At 39.9% G+C, this 22,121-nt stretch overlaps 1 protein-coding gene across 1 annotated transcript in view; it reads left to right on the top strand.

The window, feature by feature from the left end:
• The first annotated feature begins 10,975 nt into the window (after positions 1-10,975).
• The window catches only part of NDNF (neuron derived neurotrophic factor), a 40,817-nt gene continuing 29,671 nt past the window's right edge, over positions 10,976-22,121 (top strand). The window contains exon 1 of the mRNA XM_025873989.2: positions 10,976-11,495. The gene's annotated coding sequence lies outside the window, so the exon portion shown is untranslated. The remainder of the gene's footprint in view (positions 11,496-22,121) is intronic.

Here is a 22,121-nt window from a genome sequence, read left to right as displayed (position 1 = left end):
TCCTTTTTCTAAGAGGACTCCTCTACCTTCAAGATCCTCCCTACTTCACCTTTCTATCCCTTTTCCTTTCACTCAGAAGAAAATCAAGCTCTTCTTTGAAGCTTTCCTAACTGGTAAGGAGGTGGAAATTCTTGAAATAGTCTACCCTGCCCACACCCACCACCAGTAAATGTCATTGTCCCTACTCCGATTTGTTTCCCATTGTATAAATATTGGTTTTATGATGTTACTCTAGATTTGGTGCTAAGTCACATACCACCTCTTTTTTTTCTTGGATTTCTCCACTCCTCTGATGCATTCGCTCTTTATTTTCTTGCCTTCTTCATTTGTTAAATCTTCTGCCTCTGAGCCCTCTACCACTGTCCTTCACCTTAACCATTTTGCTACCTCTCTTTACTTTCTCATGACTCTCTATTTTAAACTCTTAACCACTATCTCTTCTTCTCTTCACTACTTTCACCTCTCTATCCCTATTTCCCACTGCTTTTCTTCTCCTTCTTATTGTATTTCTTCCCCTACATGTGTCTTGCTGGACTTGGCTCAAAATACAGAGGAAGAGCAAGTAGGAGGCTCATAAATGTGTTTGTTCATGCAAAGATAGAGTCAGACATTTTAGCACTTTTGAAGGTCTTTCTGCACTTGGATCCTGCTGGATTTGGATCACTTATTCCCTTAAGAACTTTCCCAGTCAAATTACAAACATTCTGGTCTAGAATTGATTGGCTATAAGATTATCTTTAGTTTTTGAATGAGACTCGGTGTTTAACACAAATTACATATGCCTTAGAGGTCAGTGTGCAATTTCCCACATAGATAAGGTCATTGAAAAGTTCTTTCAAAATCAGAATGATTTTCCTATGTTTTGACAGATGCACAAATGAGTTCTTTGGAGTTTAGTATTTCAAATGACCTCTGAATTTCTAACCTATTTGAATGTTCATGATGTTATTTTCTTCTAATTGTGGAAAAATGTCCAACCCCTCAACTTGCAGTTCCTTCACAATAGGAATTCCCTCCAATTTTGACTGGGCAGTTTCAGGTTTAGGGACTGGAATGGATACAGTACCACTATGATTATCACATTAAGAGAAATATATGCACTTTGAAATATCAACAGCTACTGACAAAATGCTAGGAAGACAAAAGAGAAAAATTCAAGGTTCTATATTGGTTATATTCTATAGGGAGAAAATGTCATATAAGGATTAATCTGAAGAATGAAGGTGATTTAGGTTAAATCATTTAAGCTTACATAAGCAAAAATCAAAATTTTCCTTTATAACAGCAGAAGTTTTCAGAGTCACATCAGACTCTGTTGGAACGAAAGCTGTTTTCCCCAAATAATTCCAGTGATTCAATTACAATTTATTGTCCAGAAAAAATGGCTTAACTCCTTTTACATGACCCGAAATAATGCAATCTTTTTCTTCAATAGAGCATAATAAGAGTTGAGAAGTTACGCTCAGAAAATGAGAACCACCTCTGTTTCTCATTACCTTGAACATAGAGATTTTGAATTTTAGAGTAGTGATTCATATTTGATCTAGTTTTACAACAGAATCTGATTTGGCACACTGAAGTAAATATTAATACATTTCTTTCCTAGATTTAAAACTAGAAATGTGACAAAATCCAACCTTAACTGCTCTAATCCAATAAGGAATTTAGTGTATTTGAGTCTGATAACACACCCAAAGAAGCTTAATGGAATTTTTAAATAATGCTATTCTATTCAAGAAAAGTTTTATTTTCTCAAAGGGAAAATGTTTATAAGAAATAGCTGAAAATGGATGTTGCTATGACTGGAGTTGACTTATTCTTTCATTATTTAGTTCATTCCCCACATTTGTGAGGGACCACCTTGAATCTATTCCAAAAGGGGAGAAGAGAGTGTCATAGAAGAAAGTGCTGCTTGGGTTCAGATTTCTTCTTGGCAAGAAATACGACCAATTCCAATTCCGACAGCCTCAGTAGCTTCATCTCTAAAATGGGGATCATAATAATGCTGCTGGAAGATGGCCTTTGTGCATACTAGTGAGCAGTAACAGTAGCAAGCATGTAGACACCACTCAATACAAGGATTAGACAGTCAAAACGTTAATGTGGAGATGGCTTTTTTTCTTTTTTTTAAGTAATTGAGCTCTAGGGTTAACAAATTACTAGCAATGAAAACTGGTTGACTCAAAGGTACGTATAATCATATGTCTATTTTTTTATGAGCTGCACATGTTAAGATTTTTGAAATTATGTTAGGCCTCCTATCCATCCCATTTTTCATAGACAAGCTCACTTGTTAAGTACCTTTAGGGAAGAACCTACTGTGTCAATAGGATGGAGTTTATTTATTTATTTTTTTTAAAGATTTTACTTATTTATTTAATTGACAGAGAGAGGGAGAGACAGCGAGAGAGGGAACACAAGCAGGGGGAGTGGGAGAGGGAGAAGCAGGCTTCCTGCCTAGCAGGGATCCTGATGCGGGGCTCGATCCCAGGACCCTGGGATCATGACCTGAGCCGAAGGCAGTCGCTTAACCAACTGAGCCACCCAGGCGCCCCGATAGGATGGAGTTTAAATGGTTGTCTAGTAAAAGACTCAAGTGGCTGACTCAGTCTGGACTACTCCACCTCCCTCTGGTTTAATCTTCCAGACTTGGGACCTGAGAGGTTTGTGGCCAGAACTGATAAATCGGACGCTTTTGTGAAAATAGTATGTGTGGTTACATTTGCTCTTATGGAGTGCCAACAAGGAGCCACCAAATCAAATTCTGTGGTAAAATCCTCTTCTAAAAATTGCCCATTAACACGACAGCTCCAAAAGGAGAAAAATGAATCTGTGAAAATAGTTGCTAGAAAGGCTCCACGTAGTATATCAGGACAGCCTGGAGAGTTGGTTAAGTGCAGAGGCTTTGGATCAGACCCCAGCCTGGCCACTTATGCCTCTAAATCTGTCTCCTCATTTGAGAAATACGGAAAATTATGTCCTTTTCGCTGGATATTTTAAGGAATAAACTAGATAAAATTTATAAAGGGAAGAGTACTAGATATAGTACATTTTGTCAAACACGAATCACTCATTTTGGTCATCCTAATGAGCAGGTTCTGAATGTTCTGTTCATGTTATTTTTTCACTTAAAAACGGTTTTCTGATTAGGTAGGGGCAAATGATTTATGCAAGTTGAATTTAAATTTAAGGCAAATTGAATCCAGGGAATAAGAGCTGCCAATTATTTAGTACTTATTTTTGTATCAGGTACTTTACATATTTAAAACTGTCTAATTCTGACCGTAACCCTACCAGAGAAATTCTATTATCCCCATTTTACAGATAAGAAAACAGCCTCAGAGGGATTAAATAATTTTCCAAGTTCACACAGTGACAGAGTTATTAAGAGGCAATGTAGGAAATCATACCCAAGATCTCTGACTCAGAAGTCTGTGTTTTTTCCGCTCTATCTCACGCCATTCAGCTTCACAACATTTAAAAAATAACCAGGCTTGGTGTCTGTGTGGCCTTAAGGCAGTATGATATCACTGGCATGGAACTATTGGGCACTTGGGCCAAATTGCCCGCACGAAAGAGTTTTCTTTTCAGCTGTACCTAAACAAGCCATGAGATATAGAAAATAAAACAATTTTTAAATGATCCCACATTATAGGAGCATATTAATCACATACCCCTGGACTCCCTGTTATAGCTAAGAATGCATCCTAACCCCTGTTTCTTTCAGCTCTTTTTATACTCCAGACTTTTCTCATCTATCTTTGTGTGCATATACCTTTAATATCCTTACAATATTGCTATTAGCTGAGGCTAGCACTGTTTGTCATGGCTATATAATTGATCTGGTGCGGGGTACTGAAAACAGCAATCCATGCTGATTTGGTCAACCAGCCTGGACCAATTAAGAATAGTGAGTGATAGGATACCACAGGCTGAGACTCAATGTCATCAGTAGATTCCTTCTTCTAGAATATAGGAGGTTCTCAGGAAATGTTTTCTGGATTGACATTTAAAAATATTTTAGTTTTTCTAGCACATAACTGATAAAGTGTAATATATCAGAAATGTTGCTTTTATTAATTGATATATTAAAATATATATTGAAATGCACAGGTATATTGAAATGCAATGAAGGAACAGATACCTACTTTGAAGTGAGACAAATAGGGGATTTTTTGTAAGAGGAACTCATTTACTATAATCGAAAGAACGCCTCTTTTACAAACCAGGAGGGTCCTTCTTAAGTGTGGCAAATGGTGCTTGCTTTAATGTTTTATTTATTTAAGTTTTCCCCATTGCCAAGAGCATCGACTCCAGACCTCTTCTACCACGGTCACTCCAATCTGTCCAACCTATATATCTAATTATTTTTTCTATATTAATTCCATTAGCAATACCCATCCTGGCCAAACTGTACTCTTCACTGCCTCTTAATGCCTCTTGGTATTTCCTTCCTCTGAACCTTTCCCAATGACATTTCTGTGGCTTTAATGCTCTCACCCTCTTCTCCACTGATCCAAACCTTTCCCAAGGTGAGTAAGTTCTATGTTATGATGCTTACTACTCCCGTGGCAATTATCCTTTGTCTGATGTTGTGACCAAAATCTGAAAGCCAACTAATTTGGCACCATTGTGCTGTAAGCCCTCTGGGCAGGGGCAACTTCTGTCTTTTTAATAATACTTCCTCAGGATCTGTCCGATAATATTTATTGAATGTCTAAAGAAAGGAAAGAAAAAATGTCGGAACTCTTCTTGCAGAGTTGTCCTGCATACATACTATTCTATGTATTTTTTGGTATCTCTTCCAGCAGTGACCACAGTGCCTTGAACAAAGTAAGAGTAATTTTCTTTTCCATGTACTAAATTAATCTTTGAAAATCCATGCAAAATGTTTGAGGTTTCTAAAAAATATTAAATATTTTTTAATCCAGTGATGCTTTTATAAGATAATGGTGATTCTGATTTAAGTTTAATGTATTTAAATATACTATAGTAATTTTTAAATATACCATTTTTTTCTCAAACTAAAACTCAAGAAAATTATGTTGATCTTATCTAGACCCTTATAATTTAAGTGATTTAATTAAGGCAATTTTCTATAGTAATGGCTTCTTTGTAACATTCCCTAAATATGTCACTCCCTAAAGTAACATATGTCCCCAGTAGATAACATTCCCTAGATAAGTTCTTTCTTCCTTCAAACCCTCATTGACTCCACGGCCCCATCCTGTAGCCCAAGATGACTGATCCATCTTTTGGGTCTCTACTTGGATATTACTTTCTTCAAGAATCTTTCCCTGATGTCCCATTCCCACCCTCCTCATGGACTTGCACATCACACCCCCACCCCTTATTATATCACATGGTAATTACCTAATTCTCCACTAAACTACAGCTTCTGGAGAGCAAGGGCCCTGTCTATTCTTTTTATTCCAGCAGCTAACATAATCCATGGCATATAGTATGTGCTTAACAAATATTTATTACATGAGTGAATGCCCTCAGGAAGAATGGAAGGTGACTCAGGCTTAACGTTTCAACTTTACATTGGTTCAGTGTGTAAGAGTCATCAAAGTAGAGGTAATCATTAATTTCAAAGGAAATTTAGAGACCCACTTCAAGAACTGTGTAACAACCCTTGCCATGGAGAGGGTGGGTTGGGGTGGGAAAGGGATTGAAAATGAGCCAACAGACAAAAGACTACCCAGTACCGATTCAGTGGTATGGCCAGGACTATGATACTGTTTCATCCAAGCTTCAGGATCTGTACGATGGTTTCCACCAGTTCTTTTGTCCCAGTCCCCAGAGTGGAGATGTCCACCACAACACTCTGTGAAGTTACCTATATGTATAGAAAGTGTATGTATATGTGTGAAATGAGAAATATATTGTAGAGATACAATTAAGGTGGTGGCCAATCGACAGGCAGAATACTCTAATAGCATGGATGATCTTCAGTCTATTTGATCTTTCCAACAATCATCATTCAGTCTATTGATAATGTTTCAATCTATTTTCATGATTGAGCTTATTCCATATGATAGTGGTTCTCAGGAACACTTTACAGTCTTGAAATTATTGAGGAACCCAAGGAACTTTGGTTTATGTGGGTTATTGCTATCAGTATTCATTATGTTAGAAATGTAAACATAACATTTTAAACTATTCATAGATTTATTTTAAAGTAACTATGGTGTATCTGCTACATGTTAACATAACATTTTTTTCTGAAAATAACTATATTTTCCAAAGAAATAATTTAGTGAGAAAAGTGGCATTGTTTTACATTTTTGCAAGTCTCTTTAGTGTCTGGCTTAGTAGAAGACAGCTGGATTCTCATATCACTTTTATATTCAATCTGTATTGCAGTATGTTGTTTTGTTTGAAGTAGATGAAGAATATCCCATTTCACACAGATGTGTAGTTGGAAAACGAAGCAGCATTTTAGTAACACTTTTAATAATTCTGGATATTCTTTTTTGATGCTACACCAAAATTCAACAAGTGGTAGTTTCTTAAACCTTCTAATTTCAGTGTGGAATATGAAACTGTGTCAGCTAAATTTTCATACTCCATTATATTAAAATTCTTCGATCTATCTTGTACTTTGAATGGATCTTTTAACTCATGAATGATTTTATAACATCATCCGTCATTGGTCATTTGGAAAATACTGGTTCACTGAGTCATGAAGATATTCCAAATGTCAATACTTTTCGCTTTACAATACCAAAAACACATTAATTAAAATGATCACAATCTTAATACAAAAGACTTTGAATATAGGAAAGCTACCAAGCTCATGGTGGCAGAGACAAGTTTTCTAAATTCTCTATTTTTTACTTGAAAGCCCATATTTTTCATTGAAAATAAATACTTCCAGTTGTTTACCTTGAAGTGACAGGCTCACTTAATTTGTTTTGAAAAAAAAAATATTTGCAAAACATCCAAGTGTAAATAACCATAGCTTGTCTGTCAGTTGTTCTTTCAAGTAAAAATATGTCTCATGAAAAAAGGCAGCTAGTTTAGCTCACAACCCAATTACCTAAGGGTTTTAATTCAAGACTAACACTGTGCTTTGGGATACCGCAGAAGAATTTTATGTGTGCCTTCCATTTTGCCACACAGAATAGTAAAAGGACAGAGTCAAGGGTTTAAACTTAATAAAATGAGTAAGTTTTACTGCTTCATCAAAGACATTTTTAAGTGAAAGTGACATTTGTGACAGGGGAGCCTACAACTACTAGGACAGTTTGGTTCCACTGTCCTGATTCATGCTAAAGTGCTAGCAGTTTTACTCACCATTGCTTTTGTGCTATTAGTGCAAATGTCAACATAATAAAAAAAAAAGAAAATTAACATCTTCGAACTAACATAATAATAGCTTTGGCCTTGCAGAACTCCCTGAAAGGGTCTCAGGAATCCCCAAAGGGCCTATGGACCATACTTTGAGGATTGCTACTTTAAGACACAGGCTTGAACCAAGAGTTCTCTTACACAGACTTTAATTATATTCTTAATTTTATAATCATTTGGGGCTTTTCCCCCAATTAAATAACAATAAATTTCATAATCTAAAAGTAATTTCAGAAATAATAACTAAATCTCTGCCAAACACTTCAATATGGCATACTACCTCGCCCTCACAAAACATCTGTAAATCAGCTATAATTTGTTCCATTTTTATACTTGAAAAAACAAAACACTGAAGCTCAGTGAGGCTAACCTATTTACCCCATAGCAAATAATTACCTGAGTCTAGAATTAAATACAAGTCTGTCTGACTAAATAATGCATGTCCTATCTAATACAGCACATCACCCAAGTCTGAAGATATTTAAGACATATATATTATTCGAGAAGAAAGATATATTGATATACGCAAACCCTGATGTTCAAAACAGAAATATTTTTAGGAACTTTCATAAAAATATCCTTTATAGAGTTCTTACAGAACTTGTCACATAGATTTGGTCTGTCATGAATTGTCTGCATTAATGATAAGTCACTTTCACACCTTTTGGACTCCATTTCTTCCTAATGGCAATTTTAAAGTACTATCTCCATTTCTGGTTTATTCAAACTCCCCACTAACTCTGTGAGATTCACGGGCCAGGGAGGGTGCCCTGTCCATACTGAGGAGGGAACTGACCCTCAGAGAACTTCATAGACTTCTCAGCCTTTCCCTTTCCACTTGCTTTTCCCTTAGTATCATGAAATTAAGACCAAGCGTCTCACATAAGAAAAGCAAACAAAAGTACAACCTCTACACAAGTGCTTTTCTTGTAACTTTTTCCTCTTTCCCTCAAGGCCAAACTGCTAGGAAAATGAGCTTGTGTTCTCTGTCCCCATGGTCCCCACCTTGTCTACCTGCTATGATCTGGATCTTTCACACGCATATGCTATAAGCTACAATTGCTTAGGTGAAGATCACTGAGACATTTGTAAGGAGTAGCAGTTGCTTCTCAGTCTGGCTGCCTTGATCATTCTGCCACATTCTGCACTGGTCAACAGTCCCTTCCTCTCCTGGCTTCATCAATCTTGCTCTTCCCCAGTTTCCATCTCCTTCTCTAGTCTCCATCTCTTTCTTTTGCCGGCTCCTCTTCCTCCATCTACTCGTACATGGATGGAACATTGGTGTTCTGCCATGTTCCATTCTAAGTCTCCTCCTGGCTGCCCTCTTCTTCTCCCTGGCTTTAAGAAATACCTGAATCCTGATGATTCCTCGTGGATCCTCCAGCTTGGATCCTCTCTCTTAGGAGCACTCCTTCCAACAGCCTAAATAGTGCTGCACTCAGATATCCCACATTCGGCCCCAACTCAAGAAATTTAAAACAGAACTCATTACATTCCTCAAAAACTGCTCCTCTCTATATGTTGTTTCTCTTGGCAAATAGCACCATCTCCTTCCTTCTTGCCCCAACCAGAAACCTCCATGTCAGTCTAGACTACTCCTATTCTCCATTACCCTCTATATCCAATCAACCACTAGGTCCTGTCTGTTCTATTTCTGAAATATCTCTAGAGCTGTCCCTACCTCCCAACTGGTACTTCCATTGCCTTAGTTGAGCCCTAACTTTTTCTCTGGAAATAACCTCCTCACTGCCATCTCTCTCCTATTTGTCTTCCACAACAAGAGCAGACAAAACTTTCTAAAACTCTTATTGGATGACAGTTAGAAACCTTATAATCTGTCCTTGCATAAAGCCCTTAATAGTTTCCCAGCCATGCACCACCTTCAGGAGAGTTTTGGCTCTTTGGGCCTGTAGAGCCTGGTGTGGCCTGGCCATGCTTACTTCCAGCTGCAATCTACCATACCTACCTTCTCCCAGTTCCCAGGACATACCTCAAGTACTTTAACACTTTCCTAACCTCTTCACTTGCTTTTCTCTGTGGAATGCTCTTCCCTCCCCATCCTTATTTGCCTTGCATTCTCTTCCTCATCCTTCAGGACTCTACACTAAAATCTCTATCAAGAGTATTCTAAGGAAGAATTAGCTGTTTCCTTTCCAATGGTCCTACACAGAAATGTACCCAACAGGTACATTTATTATGGGGATAATTCTACTTACATTAATGCCTCTGTCTCCCCACCAGGCTGTGAGCTCCTTAAAGTCAGCTCGCACTCTGTCTTACCTTGAAATCACAGCACAAAGATATACATAGTACACAGTAGGCACTTAATAAATGTTTGTTAATGAATGCCCAAGGACCAGCTCTGGGTCACATCTGTTAAGTAAGGGCTGGAGTCACTTCTCCAGATCTTCTGAGCAGAGCCCAAGAGATCCCCTTTTCCCACCTCATTGTCTCATATCCTAAATAAATAAATAAGCAAACTTGCATGGTGTTATCAACATCTCTTTTGGCGTCTAAACGTTCGTTCCATGGCTTTTACAAAACTACTTTGTGGAGTAAAAACAGTTTCATAAATCCATCTACAGCAGTATTCTCACCTAGGAGCCACAAAACTTCGGGAGCCTCATTGCACCGCCCCCTGTGACCAGGTATTTAACAAAAAGACCATAGTTGTTCATATGACCTCGGTAAGGCTGATTTTCATCTTATTTATCTCCATTTCTCGGTGGCAATAAGAAGAGGGCAAGTATTTTTCACACTTTCAATACTGACACGCTATCTTAATAAACTATGCTCTGAGAACTTAAAATTCGAGAGTATAAAAACCGGGTTTGCTGGAAATTAGGTTCGCATTTGGGAAAATGAGATCACTAAATCACTCACTCCCCTCCCCCCGCCCCCCGCCTTTTTTCTATGCCCTGGCCAGGTTGCTAATTAGGTAACTTCTTATCATAATTACCTAGTCAGCCTTAATGGCTTCACACACTCTGCTCCGTCTCTCACTGGTCCTGTAGGGCCGCTTTTCAATTGTTAAAACAGCTGCTGAGTTTCAAAACGGAGGAGGCTCGGTGTGCGCTGAGGGGGAAGCGCTCCCTGAGTGAAGGCTGTGGTAGGCAGGCGGTAGGGTGAAAAGTGGGACATGAATGCACAGTTTGCACACTCTGCTTTCCGCCTCCAACCTTCTGGATTTAGCTCGTCTCTCCACTCCCCCCCCCATCAACCCCAGAGTTCCCCCTTATTGTGCACCCGGGTCTCTCTGACGGTGCGATGGCCCAGCGTACGCCTCTCCCTAGGTTTTTGGCTTTGAGGGGGTCTCGGTGGGTCTCCCTCTTCTTCCTCGAGACACGGGGGGCGGTAAGGACGGTGGGGTGTCCCCTGCGATGCCGCCCGCGGGTCCCTGTTTGGCGAGCGCTGGGTCGTGCGTGCGTGCGTGTGTGTGTGTGTGTGTGTGTGTGTGTTTGCGCGCGCGCGCGCGGTGGCGCGCAGCGGGAGGGAGGGAGGAACTGAAGGGGGAGGCATCGGGCAGAGGAGGGAGGGGGCGGGCGGGCAGCGGTGGGGCGGGAGGGGGAGCGGCTCTGGGCTTCAGCAGTGACACTCGGGAGCGAACACACACTCCCCGCTCGGAGCCGCGAGAGAGCGGAGCGAACCGAGCCGCGCACCCGCTGCCGCCGCGCGCCCGGCTCTCCTTGCGTCGCACTCCAGCCAGGCGCCGGTGCCCCGAGCGGCCGCCCGCGGAGCCCGCGACAGCCCCGCTGGGCTCGGCAGCATCCTCCCGCCGCCCAGCCCCCGCACGCTCCCCGCCTTTTAAAAGGACCTCCCGCCACTTCCCCGCTCTGTCCCGGGATCCCCCAGCCCCGCGCTTCTCCCCGCTCCACTTCGCAGCAACTTCGGCGGCCGCGCGCCGCCAGCCTCGCCCGCCTTTGAAGTTTGCAGCGCCCACGGCAAAGTTGGGACACTTCGGCCGATTTAATTTTTCTCTTTTATCTGCCTCCTCCTCCGCCTCCCAGCCCCTTCGGTTCCTGAGTACTGGTGCTTAGCATCTTGGCCGGTGCCGGGGACGTGGACTGTTTCGCACACCACACCTCGGGGAGGGATTTTTCCTCTCCCCCTCCCAGGAAAATCAAACAGATTTTTGTAAGGTAAGTAGCGAGAGGAAAGCCAACTCCTGACGCCCCGACGCCTTAGCCCGCCACCCCAAGACCTGGCACAGGGAGTGTTCACACCCGAGGGCTCATCTGGGATGGGGGGTGGAGGCGCGCGTCCCCTAAGTCAGAGGGACCCAGCGAGGTTCTCCGTCACCGCTGGACGAGGGCACCAGATCCCGAGGAGCCGAGGGCTTAAGGGGCGTGGAGCAGGTCTCTCTCGGTTTTCCACGCTGGCTTCGTGGCTGGGCGGCGCGAACCGTGTTAGAGGTGGAGAGACCGTGCACAGGCCGGGGACACTGGGTTCCCGGTACCCAGGGCGCGGCGGAGTTCGGAGAGCCACAGAACCTTTATCCCGGACTTGGCCTGGACACTTACTTTGCCCGCCTGCCGGGAGAGCTGCTGCCTCCCCCTCAGGTTCATGCCCTCTACCCTCCTCTAGAGAAAGTCTGCGGGACTGGGGTCTTGGAGGCGCGTGAGTGTGGGACGAAAAGCGAGGGGTCTGGACTGCGCCTGGGGCTCGCCCGCGGGCAGGGCAGGAGCGGCTTCCTGGCGGGCGGCCCCCAGCCCCGCAGCCGGGGCTCTGAGATCTCGGTCCCCTTCCGCCAACTGAACCCCCACCGCTCTGGCTCCTCGTTAGTCCTCTGCCGACTAGGCGAGCATCGTTAGAGAAACTTCCTCGAGCTGGGCAGGGAGGCCTGGGACCTGATCCTGCTTTTGCCGGGGTACCAGAGCAGCCACCGAGGGGACCTTCCCTCCCGCCCCAGACCCAGCCGACAGGGCGTCGTGCCCTAGCCCTGTCTGTGCACCAGTCGGTGTCCGCTCTAGTTGGCGCGACCTTCAGGACCACCGAGCAGAGAGGTGGCGCGGCCCCGACACTCAGGAATCTGAACGAGTGGTTCCAGGTCCCAGCTGTTCTCCTGGGACACTTCGCAAACTGCACAATTTAGGGTGCGGTTTCGTTTCATTGTGCGCCCTTCCTGCCCCCTCCCCCCTGTACTCCCGCCCGGAGCTGGAGAATTCGCCGCAGCCCCCAGCACCAGGTCCACGCGGGTCGCCGAGGCCCTTGGAGTTTGCCGCGGGCACCTCTGCAAGGGCGCTGAGCTGTCCTTCGGGCCAGGTCGCGGTTCCCCTCCGGGTCCCCTTCGGGGCGCTGTCCATCTCCTGCTCTGGGTACAAGGAGCTCCCTGAAACCAAGACCTTGAGCGAGAAATGAACCTGAGAAAATGTCTCTGGGTTTGATTTTTTTTTTTTTTTTAACATAGTTCCTTTTAGCAACTTAGTTGTGCTGGTTAATTTGTCTACTTCTCATCATCATTCTATCCTGCTATATCAAAAAAAACTATTTTTTTCATTTAGTCGCTGACCTCTCCAAACACACTACCCTCTTCCCCCCACCGCCCTCGCCCACCCATTCTTTTGCCTCGCTTCCTGAACCCTTTTTCTTTTCTGAAGGAGGGAATCTCCGCACCTCCTCCTTTTTTCCTCCCACCCGGTCCCTGAGCGCTTGTGAGAACCAGGGGAGTCGTCAATGGAAATAAATAGGAACCCCGCTCCATTCTCCGCCCCCTTTGAACAAGTAAAATCCTCCCTGGGCTGGCAGAAGTAGAGATAAAACATCCCTCCAGAGGGAGCGGTTTTGAGGACTTGATGGGATTGAATTGTTTTATTATCCTGAAAGATGTGATGCATGGATGCGAGAGCAGAGTGTACTGAGGGATCTCAGTATTTATCATTATTAATTATTGTTTATTAAGTGTGATAATAAGGCCATACCCCAGCTGAGGACCCTGTTTATATTTGGTTTTGATTTTGTGTCAGTCTCTTACTACAGTGGTTTCAGAAAGTGAATACACCAAAAGGGTATTAATTCCTCACACTCATTCTGCATATGGAATTAATTAAATGTCAAAAAGATACTGTCATTTTACCAAAGTTTTAACCCATGAACTTTTAGAAGGTTGCAGTATTATGAAATGCCCTCGTTTGCCTCAGTCTGTCTCCTTAAAGTTCAAAAAACTTGGCAACATAATTAATTATGGTCCCAATTCCCATTTTCAATCTAAACCTATATGCAGGATTACATTAAAATATCCCATCATTTATCCTTTAAACGTGACTCTGATGAGTTTAAACTATTTGGGAGGAGGAGTCAGCTGGGAACGAGGGGTCCAGAAGTTAGAAAAATTAGTGACTATTTCAGATTTCACTAAAAAATCCTTTAATGCTTCCTTTAAAGAACAAAATTAACAAGTGTTTTCTCTGCATAATTCCTAACTTCAGCGAAGGTCCTTAATCTTTACCATACACTAGAAACACAACAGCTTGCAGCTTTGTCTCTATTGTTTTCATTTTTATGTCAGGACATTTTATTCATTAAACCTGTATGTGGAAGTCGCAGGCTCCACGTGGCAGCAACACTCTGTTTTAATTAGTAACTATCATAAAAAAGAAGCTAGAACTCTGTAATGGGCCTAAATTGCTAGGAATTATGTGTGGTTTAAATTATGCATTTATTTCAGCAGAAATGAAACCATGAATATAAAACATCTTTTAATCACTTGCAGACACAGCTTTTATCTCTTAAGATGTAACAAAATATATAATTGAAAAATATCCTTCTAAGAATGAGGGAAGCCCTGACCCTCATTTTATTTGTCCTGGGTCTATTGAACATTCATGCGGTAACATGAATAGTAAAAAGCAAAGAGTGATGTCCTAATCTTGGCAATACCATGCTGAGGGAATGCTTACATTCAAGGTAGCCATCCATCGTGGATCAGTCTGCAGATAACTTAATGTAGCAAATTTTTCAGTTGGCTTCCTGAACCCGGTGATTTCGATATTAGTTTTCTCACTTGGATTTATTGACCAGACTCTCTGTGCGATAAGGGAAAACTTGTGTTGTAGAACTCTATTTGGAATGAAGGAGTTTGTAAGGTAGAAATAAAATGTACCTGTCCATTGTTATCTTCCTGTGTTTGTTCCTATAGTATTTCTATTCAGTGTATCAAGAGGCCAGAATTTTTATTTTCAAACTGATTTTTGTTGTCCTTGTTAGGACAGAACTTATTTTTCACTTTGCAACAGTGAATGAGTAGATATTGGAAACGTAAGGACTATGCCTGAGTTAACAGATAGCAAGGAGTAGTGTGAATTCCACATAATGTGCACTGACTAAAATTATTTTAATCCTTCTCCCTTAGTTATTCCAGTGACAAGGTGGTTGAGTCTAGTGACCAAGCAGTGCTCTCACACTTTTTTTTTTGCTCCCCATCTCTGTGTTAGGTCTTGTTTTGAGGAGCCCTGCACTCTTGGTAGCATCCGAGTAATGAATGGACCTCGCCAGGGTCAGCTGCCATCATCTTAGTCACCAGGAAGAAAGCATATCCCATAGCCATCCATATGGGGTCAAAAGCAAGTGTAATCTACAAAAGCCATTCAGATTATTCACTTGACCTCGAAACAATGTCTAGAACCTCTAAATGTCTATTTTGGAACAATTATTCCAAAGAATATAATTTATTCTTTTCTAGTTGGTTCACAATCATTCAGTAGAAGCAACAACTAAACAAGTTATAGTTGAGTAGTAAATAGGAAATCACACTAAATCTTTACTTTCAAATGGATTTCAAAATTACAGTGCTCCAATATTTAAACACTCCACTTAATGCTTTGCAATTTAAACCCTGGAGTTAGGCTAAGTTCTGCCTTATTTTAACATTATATTACAGTGCAAACTGACACCCATGATACACACACTCATGCTTCCACATGTTAATTTTCACCTAAGAAGAAAAGTAAATACTTTGCTGTTATTGTTCAAAAGAATCACATAGCATGACATACAGAACAAAACTGCTAATCTTTTATTGCATCATATGGTGGTATGCTGATCCTAAATTCAGTTAATATTTCTGGGAAAAACCACACCATTTTAGGATGAAGCTGTGTTTGGATATGTGTATAGATCTCTTGCCTGTTCTGAGATGACACCTGACATTTGCTTTCTGTAGCCCACCAATGCCCAAGCCAATGACAGATGAAGGTATATTCCTGGCTGCTTACTTGCTGAACACATTTCCTAAACCCAAAGATGCTATATTCACACCTTCCCCCTTTCTTTTGTATCACTAAAAACTGCAAACCAACGAATCCATGCATTTTAGTATTTTGAAATATTTGGAAATTATAAAATATATAATATTAGTTGACCCAAGATTTTAAAACATGTTGCTTGTTTTACATTTTAAAAATTAAGAGTAAGGTATTTGATCAGCATGGAATAAAAGCGAACTGGCAATATGTTTCTGCAAATTTTTCCCTTTGGGATAAAGAGACAGATTTGGCCACAGAACAGCTGGATATTGGGTCCTGTTACAATGTCAATTTTTTTAAGAACTCACTAAACTAAATGTGATTTAAACTTTAAAGTCCACAGACCTCAAGTTTTTATATCTAGATACTTCCAAGATTACATGTCATTATTCCTTCAACAATTTCCGGATCCTTTAGAAACTGATTTATTTTAGTAAGTTGGTGAGTAGTTTTTGGTTTTGATTTGTTAATTTTTCCCGTATCAAATTTGAAAATGACACATATTTAGTACTTTATATATTCCTCTGAAGTATTTTTTTTAGTTTCACTTGTGAAAACTCTGAATGAATCTTTTTAAAAAAGAAAAATATGGCAGAATGTATATAGTTAACTTTTCCAATGTTCCTTAATTGTTCCTTTCAAAGAATTTGCTGCTATTCTTTTGAAAGAATTGCTTCTATATAGTTATGAAAGAAAAAAAAAGAAAAAAATTTTAGAAACAATGGGTTATATAAAGTTTGGAAGGAATGCATGCAATAAAAATATGATTACACATGATTAGAAATCGAACGGACCTCTTAGACACTGCCTCTGCAGTGTGGAGGTTTTAAATATAATAACCAAATAACAAAAATTGAGTTAGCAACATGCATTCATGTCTGTTTTCTAATTGGAATGATTACTGCCAATACCACAAATAGTGGTGACTGACTGGAGTATATGGGAACCAGGCAAGTTTCTGTCTTCTCCCTAACATGAAAGCGAGGCAACACTGTCTTCCTCCAGCTGTGTGCTCGGAGGACATATATTCCACACTCTAAAGACATAGCCAAAAAATATGGACTACATTCAAATGCGTGTTTTTATCCATAACTAGAAAATCATCATAACTACATAGATCTTGTTCTCTGAGGCAATGGTCCTTAAGCATACAGATCTAGGTAAAATGAGACTGAATTTTATCATTTTTCTGAAAGAAATAGTAAAACTTGAACCCACAATTAGAAAGATCTGTGAAGGGTGATAGCTTGTTTTTGAAATCACCATGACTGTTGTTGAAGTTATAACACAGAAACTGCGAGCAAGTGTTTATTTGCGAAGATTGAGAATACCGTGTCCAGAGAGTTGACAAACTAAATGAGGGGCGACGTTGTGATACTTACTTGAAAATATTATGTTGAAAAGGGAAAAGCTAGTGTGAAAGGGATTAATTTATTTAGGGTTAATTTCTCTGACTTGGGTGCTGCACATGTTAGGTGGCTCCTGGAGTATAGATGGTTACAATTCACAGCACGTCCAAGTGAAAAATAAACCTCGGCAATCCATACGAACCTAGGAGATGGCTTTGATTACTCCCTTTTGTTCAGGTCATGTGTACTCGAAGCTCACGGGCATTGCCAAACGTAACATTATGCATTTTATTTCTGTAATAAAATGTGTTTCTGATTAAATTATCAGAGTCATACCAAAACAAAACAAAACAAAACAAAAACCCAACTCACATAAGCATAAATGTACTTGATCCTTTTTGGTTATCTTGTTTAAAATACATTTAAAGACAGATAATAAATACATTTCGCTCATAAGGATACGCTAGTAGATAGTCTTGGTTGAAGTCTAAATATTATTCATATGTTGCTATTCATATTAAATCACAGCATTCACTGAAATTCACTGATACTATCAAAAACTTCAAATTGGGATTGATTCAGAAGTAACTGGATCCTGTAACTGAAGAGAGATCTGTTGCCAGCAGTGGTGACAGAGACCAGAAACAGCAGTGGTAGCTAAAACACCTGGCAAACTGAGAAAAGACAGCAATCATTTATCTTTTGGCCTCCCCAAGGCTCAGATATTTTAGTTCTAGGGGTGATCCTTCGAAGTTTGCTAAAATGTGCTATGAAAATATATAACCTTTTTTTTAATGGAAAATGAAACTGTCCCTTCAATAGAAGACAAGGATTTGACCCTCTGATGATCCCAGTGGCAGGCAAGCAGGCAGGTCCCATAGGAGATGGCCTGAGATATTGGGGAAGCCACCCTGCCCCCAAATGTTACCAGGGCCTCTCAGGGTACTAAAACACTATATGTGAAAAGATGATTTTTCACTTTTAAAGTAATTTTGTTTTTCAGTGTCCGCTATAAATATGAAAATACCCCTAGGATGGGAAACAGGGTAAGCAGCTATCAGTTCACATCTTAAAAAGATGTTAATAGCTAGACAAAGCCAGATGGGAAGGCTAGCTGAAGACAGAATTTTAGAGACGGGAGATGCTGATCTTTGGATCTCTTAGCTCCTTCTTCATTGGACAGCCTAACTTCAGATTACACCTGCTCTTTTTTTCTCTTCCTTTGATCATTGCTTCTCGGTTTCTTATACTCTAGTAATAAGTTATACCCAGGGCCCGCTTCATAAGCCACACCTGGAAGGGCCCCTGTGCTTAGTTGAATGCTCCTCTGTCCCCATCTTGAAATTCTTAATTTTTGAACAAGAGGTCTTGCACTGAGCCCCACAAATTTTCATTGTATACTGGGCCCACAAAATCAGTAACTCATCTTCCTTCTACCTTGATGTGAACTTAAGATACGGACTCTTGATGTTAAGGAATTGGTAAGGACATTTGAGATTCTCTTTGCAAGATTTGGTCTAGTGACTATTTGTATTTAAAAACTTATCTTTTCAGTAAAATGAAAGAAACAGAACACTTTTAAAACAGTTGAGATACTGAACAGGTATTTAGCTTTTGATAGTGTTGATCTTGTAAAGCAGTGGTCTCTAAGAGGGAGTGTCCTCTTTGCCTCACAAGATGTCTCCTTGTAATGAAAGGAGAAAATATCAAAACTCTATTTACACTTACTTTTATATATAAAGAAGGAAAAGAAGTTTTTTAACATTATGTAATATATCTATTGACAAAGGCACTCTTACTCAGCATATTGGATGGTCATTGAAAAATCAATAATGATAGAGGTGACAGCTTCTGTGAAGTAAAAATAACAGTGAAAATAATGACATTCTAATCAGCTCTGACAAGAAGTCAGCCCTACCCACAAGTTAACCAGAAAAAAGATGTGCAGTATAGGAGTTCATCCAATATAATCAACTGTGATACTCATCACAGTATAGAATGCCTTAAGTTATATGTACATTAAATCCCAATTCTAAAAGATTTGGAAACAACACATTACAGAGCCAGAGGTTTTAAACAGAAAGCTGAAAGATCCCTCAAATAAATTAGTCACTGTTATCTTCAAGTATTCTTAGTTATATGTATAAGCATTTGATAATTCCTCTGTTACCAGTCAACAGATAATACACTCCATTGTGTTCTGAAAAATTCAGTACTCTAAGACTTTAAAAAAAAAAAATCTAACCTGCTTAATGCTCTTGTAAAAATATATATTGTGTTACATTTTGAAATTTTTATTTAAAATTTTATTGTCTCTCAGGAAAGTTGCCAGCTATTAACTTATGTTCAAGTTGTTTCTGTGCTTTGAATTTCACAACATGAATGGAAATTACCCTACTTATTAACAATATTATAACTTTGTAAAACCCTCAGTTGTTTACAAGGTACTGCCACATCCATCATTTTCCTTAATCTTCACAGGAACCCAGTGAGGAAGATACTACTGCTGAGAAATCTGAGACTCAGTTTCAGTTAAGAGATTTACCTACACTCACAAACTTTTAAAATAAAGTGGGGACTCTGGTTCCAGAAGCAAAATTGATGGAAATGTCTAAAAGTTTTAAATTGAGATTAGTATCCAAGTTAATTTGCAAGGACACAATTTGCTTGGATTTTTTTTTTTTAGTTACAATTTAGTGTTTCAAAAATATCATTAATTTAGTCTGAATTCACAAGACCTTAATCGTAGACAGCTTATGTGCTAAATGTTTACTGGTTTTGGTAATAGTTAACCTACTAGGTAATTTTGTAAAGGAAGATGATTACACTTTTCCACTTTTAAATCAGTGTGTATTAAGGTGCAATACTGAAAAAATAATCTGCAGAATCCCTTTTTAAATTAGTGGTAATTGATATTAATTCACCTCTACAGTCATTCCAGTATTCTACTAATAATACAGCGGCATTTTAAGAGATAAGATTTGAAGTTAGATCTGTTTTAAAAATTTTTTAATGAATTATTTCCCCCCAAATTGCGTGAAGTTATACATTTCAGTGGAGTAATGAGGGTTATTATGGACGCATATGATAGGATATTCCAAATATCCTAGATATTTAAAGCCCTTTAAAACATAATGAGGAATAAGTAAGCTCCAACAGTGAAAATATTTATACACACACACATATTAACACTTCAGCCAGCAAGTTCAGTCTCTAATTGAAAAAAATACCTATACTTAAAGTTTTATTCACACTTACAAAGCAATGACAACAAAGAGGCAGTTTTGAAACATCTTTTTCTCTGGGCAGGCTGTATGTTGTGTAATGACCACAGATCACTGTTGACCCCCAACATTCACCATTGCAGCCTTTCCCTAATGCATCCCTTAAAAAATTTTTTTAAAGAAGAAAAAGCACACCTAACTGTATATCTTACTTTTGGGGAGAGGTGAGGAAGGGGTGAAATAATTGTGGTCCAGCATTGTGTGGTTTGTCATCTCTCTGATTGTTGTAGACTTATGTGTTTGTGTTATATCACCATAATTTACTATAAACTCTTCATTAAAAGTGACCGTGGGGTCTGCCTGCATTATCTGCCTTTTGAGTGCCCTGTTCTTTAATCATCTCTTAAGCCAGAAATAATAATGCAGAACATCCCAGGAACTGAGCCTGATCCTCAGCTCTCTAATCCCAACACGTGCGTCTGAAATCCTTTGCTAGGTCTAGTCCCTAAAAAGCCCGAGCACACTCACCTTTGAATCCGTTGAATCCATCTTTGTTTGTTAAACAATATTGATGCCCTCAGATACGGTCTATCAAGGCTAACAAAAAGAATATTAAGAATTTCCTACTGTTTATGTGATTATTTTTAAAAACTCAACATCTTGGCCTTTCCTCTGTCAGTCTTTGATGAAATAAGAATCTTTAACCTGATAGATTAGGTAAATTCAGACAGAATAACCCCATGCTGAGACACCTTCTGATACCTGTTTAAAGAGCAGGTCAAAACATGTATCTTTTGTTGTTGAATAAAATTTTGCAACTAGTTAGAGAAGCTGTTTCATACTATTTATAGCTAAATAGGACCTCTTTTTATTTAAAAAGGGCATTCACATCCACTATCTTAAACCTCTAAACAACTCTGGGAATAATTGTCTCCTTTGTGTAGATGAGGAAACCAGAGACCAAAAGAGATGAAGAGACTTGCTCAAAGTACAAAAGCCAATAATGGTTTAGTCAGAACTTCTTTGACTCAGATCTTCTTACTCGAAGTCCAGCGATCATTTTCTGTTTTACTTTGGCAGCCTTTTAACTGTTCCCAAACTTGGAGACATGAAACCACAGAATGAGCTACAGAAAGAAAGGAGGTGATATGTTAACCACCCTCTCTTTGAGGTTCTCTCAACTGCGAGATTGTCACGAACCAGTGTCCTCGGAGAGTATTATCTCATCTCTCCAAAGACAGGGCTCTACGTTTATAGTTTGTTTTTGGCCTTGGATTTTGTAAGAGGGGTCACAGAAGAAATAAATATTTGAAAACTGTTATTTCAACTTACTGCTTTTTACAAGAGCACGACAACTGCATACTTGTGTGCCCCCCACTTTTTTCTTTTTTCTGGAAATAAGAATAATTTAGGGTTTAATTATTTTAACTATTTAAGGTTCCTGGTACATCTTTCTCACTCTTCTATCTTTGGATTATATTATCCTGATTATAGTTATTTTTAAATCAGTACCTTGATCTTGTCCTGTGCGTTGGCCCTGGAGGCCACCTCAAAAACTCTTCAACAGCAGACCGCCTTTACTGCTGTCTTATCAAAATATGTGCCGGGGCGGGGGGGCAGGGGAAGAGGCAAAGCTCAGGACCATCAGGTATTTGGGAAAATATGGGATTGGATCCATGGAATCAAATGCCAATTCTTAGTCTATGGTAGTTATTATTCTATAGTAATAATGATTTCTTCTTGACAGCATCTTATTTCTTAGTATTTGCCAACTCCATTAAGTATATGAACAAATTAGAATCTTGGCACCATCTCCTAAAAATTCCACTAGGCCATTATTGGGCTTTAATATAAACATATTCCCCAGAGCAAAATACCTGCCTATCATTGTTGTCGCCGTCATCATCTTCTTCTTCTTCTTCTTCTTCTTCTTCTTCTTCTTCTTCTTCTTC

Source organism: Callorhinus ursinus, unplaced genomic scaffold, assembly GCF_003265705.2.
Source record: "Callorhinus ursinus isolate GAN/ISIS: 27379988/994484 unplaced genomic scaffold, GSC_fseal_2.0 scaffold4, whole genome shotgun sequence".
NCBI lineage: Eukaryota > Metazoa > Chordata > Mammalia > Carnivora > Otariidae > Callorhinus > Callorhinus ursinus.
This window is presented reverse-complemented; position numbering and strand designations above follow the sequence as displayed.